This window comes from Sminthopsis crassicaudata, chromosome 3, assembly GCF_048593235.1.
Source record: "Sminthopsis crassicaudata isolate SCR6 chromosome 3, ASM4859323v1, whole genome shotgun sequence".
Lineage (NCBI taxonomy): Eukaryota > Metazoa > Chordata > Mammalia > Dasyuromorphia > Dasyuridae > Sminthopsis > Sminthopsis crassicaudata.
In genome coordinates, this window is record NC_133619.1 from 650816397 (window position 1) to 650820340 (window position 3944).

Sequence of the window (3944 nt, forward strand, 5' to 3'; positions counted from 1 at the left end):
GTGATCACGATGATGCAGTGTGTCCCACTTTGGGTCAAGGGATCAGTTCCTTGGATCTTCCAAGATTTAAAATATACTATCTCTCCGAATTTATTGGGGTAACTATCCGGGAATGAACATCTGCCAACCTTGGAAGACGTTTGTTTACCTATTCAGAAAGAGCCTTCCACACAGCACCAAGCTGGGTGGCAAACTGAGTGACTAGTTGTTGTTTTGAGTCTGCATATGAAAGTCAGAGGTCAAGAATGGCCACACAAACGGGAGCTCCAAGAGGCTGAGCTAGGACTCTAAGCTGTCCAAGGAAGAGATTATTTACCCAATTCCTCATAAATCTCTAGGAATAGCTTACTAAGGACTCACTTAAGGATATGATTCATTATTTTTGCCTTCTTGGAGAACTGAGGGTGCCAGGAGAGTGGAGGTGACAATTGATTTAAGTTCCTCTACCACAGTTTGAGCTATCTGTGAGGTGACAGCTGGACCATTGTCACTCCATAAAAAGCTCCTTAAAGGCCAAAATGAGATATAACCCCTTTTAGTAAAAAGTTTGATACCTCCTGAGCTTTTTTAGTCCTACAATGAAAGGCTCTCACCCAGGGTCAAACAACAAATAATAAAACAATCAATAATTTCATCCAGGAGAATGATAAAAATGAGACAACATTGTGGGATGCAACCTAAGCAGTTCTTAGGTGAAATTTTGAATCTTACTTACATAAATAAAATAAAGAGAAATCAAGGAATTGGGGATGTAACTAAAAAAGCTAGGAAAAGAACAAATTAAAAACTCCCCAATTAAATATCAAATTAGAAATTCTGAAAATCAGAGGAGAGAGTAATAAGATTGAAAAAACACTACTGAATTAATAAATAAAACTAAGAGTTGGTTTTATGAAAAAACAACAAAATAGATAAACCTTTCGTTAACTTGGTTAGAAAAGGAAAAGAAGAAAACCAAATTATCACTATCAAAAATAAAGCCACCAATGAAGAGGAAATTAAAGTAATAATTAGAAGCTATTTTGCCCTATTACATAACAATAAATCTGACAATCTAAATGAAATGGACAACTATTTACAAAACTATAGATTGCCCAGATTAACAGAAGAGGAAATAAAATACTTAAATAATCCCATTTTAGAAAAAGAAATTGAAGAAAACATCATTGAACTCCCTAAGAAAAAATCTCCAGAGCCAGATGAACTTACAAGAGAATATCAAACATTTAGAGAACAATTAATTCCAATACTATATAAACTATTTGGGAAAACAGGCAAAGAAGCAGTCCTACCAAATTCCTACCTAAATTTATACCTAAACCAGGAAAAGCCAAAACAGGGAAAGTCTCCCACCCACTTGGTAAAGGTGTCAACAAAAACTAAAGTAATTTGAAACCCTTGCATGGAGACACATGTATAAAGTTCTCCCCTAAAAAGGTTTTAAAAAGGGATTTTAATGGCACCTTCAGGATTCACCTGAGCGGAGATTGGGCAGGCCTGGAAAACCTGATCAATGGTTTCTCCCAGCTCATGATCAGTGAAAATAGGTTTCATCAAGGACTAATGAGTGATCTTTCCCAAGTAAGTAACTTGGTATTGGCCAAGGAGAAGTTTCTACTGGCTCATCTCTAGGATTAAAAGCTGGCCTGGGGATATTTGGAAGGGGAAGAGAGTGTATCCCCTTTCTTTAGCAAGGGTCTGTTCTCAGCAACTATAGGAGAGCATCAGGGAGCTGGGGGAAGACATGCAACAGCTTGGGCAACTGAGTCAGCAAGTCTGGTACCCCTGGCCCAGAATGAGTCCTCCTTTAGATGTCCTTTACCAAATATAATTGAAACCTTTCGAGGTGTATGGACAGCTTGCCGTAATTATAGGATTTCCCTTGCATGATTAATGGGTGTTTGGCTGTCAAGAATTCCCTTTCCTTCCATATAGGCCCATGAGCAGGTAAAACATGGAAAGCATGTTTAAAATCAAGATGGAAGTTAACTCTCAGTCCTTCCCCAACTCCAAAGCTCTGGTGAGGGAAATGAGTTTGGACCTCTAAGAAGAGGTTCCAGAGGGAGTCCTTTAGCCACAGATTGACTAAAAGTGAGTTTGGAAGCTTCCTCAAATAAAAGAGCTGTAGCAGTCACTACTGTGAGATATGAGGGCCACCCAGAGGCCATGGAGTTAAATTACTTAGAAAATAAGCCAGTGGACTAAGATTGAAGTCTAAAAATTGAATTAAATTGAATTAGATCTTCCATACAGATTGGAAGGTTTTTCTGAATTAGCCAGGGCTAATGCTGGGGCAGCAGTAATTTAGCTTTCAGGACCTAATTAGGTCCTCAGTCTAAGGGGAGTGATTCAGAAGCTGGAATAAAATCACAGAGACAAGTCTCAGTTTCTAGAGTCTACCCAATCCTGCCTTACCTAGAAACAAACACAGCTATTTCAGAAAGTGACAAGATAGCTTGCTTTCTCTTTGCAGAAAGTGAATGAGATTTGGAGATTAGTTCATGGCTCAGTCACTTAACAGTGCTGAGGGATGAGTGCCTTATAAGGGCACCCAATAACCCTGGAAGCCTAGAAAATTAAGAGCTTGTATGGCAGCAGCCAGAGACACTTCCTGCAGATAATCTACATACTAGATTAAAGTGCCATTACTCATTTCCAGATCCCTTCATTTTTTTTTAAGTACCTGACCAACTAAGTGGGAGTTGTCTCAGAACAACAGATATGGACTGTCCATATCAGTGGGTAGGAGTTTGATTCCCCTGAAGGTGCCCACTCAAGAGCAATTGTATGGACTGTCCATATCAGTGGGTAGGAGTTTGATTCCCCTGAAGGTGCCCACTCAAGAGCAATTGTAAATCTTTATGGAGAAGTATGCAAAAGAAGGCATCTTTAAGAGCTAAAGTAGAAAATCACTGTGTAGTCCCTGGAAGCTGAGTGAGGACAGTGAAAGGATTGGGAACTATGGGATGAATTGGAATGAGGGGCTTACTGACAGTTCTGAGATCTTGTACCATGCAATACTCCTCATTTTTAATTTTTTAACTTTTAGGATGGAAGTATCATAAGTAAATTAGCATGGAATCTAAAGTTCGTAATTAAGGAATTTCTCCAAGAGGGGTAGTAAGCTTCTTGGGCCTTGGGCTTTGTTGGGTACCGACACCAGTGGAGGAATACATTAGGATCTCACAGACACATTATGGCCAGGGTGGTGCAAGTAGCTTGCCCTGGGATTCCCTGGCCCCAAACAGTGGAGTCCACCCCCTTCCGGATTTCAGGTGGAATATGGGAAGGCCTTGAGAGAAGTATAAACAGTGCTCTTGAAGATCTGAGGAAGATTGACTGGGTCCCCAGTTTCACCATCAGGTCACATCCCAATAAGGTGGCTGGGAAAAGGAGAGGACAAGAAACAGGTGTTTAAACAACAGATTCCCAAACTTCCAGGGCAGAGGGAAGGTCTCAAAGCATTTCCTAAGTTTCCCTTCAATCCCCATAATGGAGTGAAGGGCAGGTAGGGCCTGAGTATTGGGATAGGACAAAGTAAGTGGCTCCCATATCGATAAGAAAATTAAAAGACTTATCTGCTACATTCAGAATTACCCTGGGTTTGACTGTGATGACTACATTAGCACCCTGGATACCTTAGACTTAGGATAAGCAAAAGTCTTTATTCTTGGTCTTTAGTGGTAGAAGTCAAGGGAATGGCCTCGTAGGATCTCCCTGACTTCACCTCCTCATCTCCCAACCAGAAGTGACCCTGACTAGTGTTTCTCCACCCCCTAGTCCCTCCTACAATTCTCTTGTATATTTCAAACAATGGAGCCAGCACAGGATAGTGGGAAGGGCCATTTTCCAATCATATTCTTATGGAGTATTGTCCAATCGGTAATTAGCCTTAAGTGCTCAATGGTTCTGATCAGTGCATTAACTCAAGAGTTTCAGCCCTT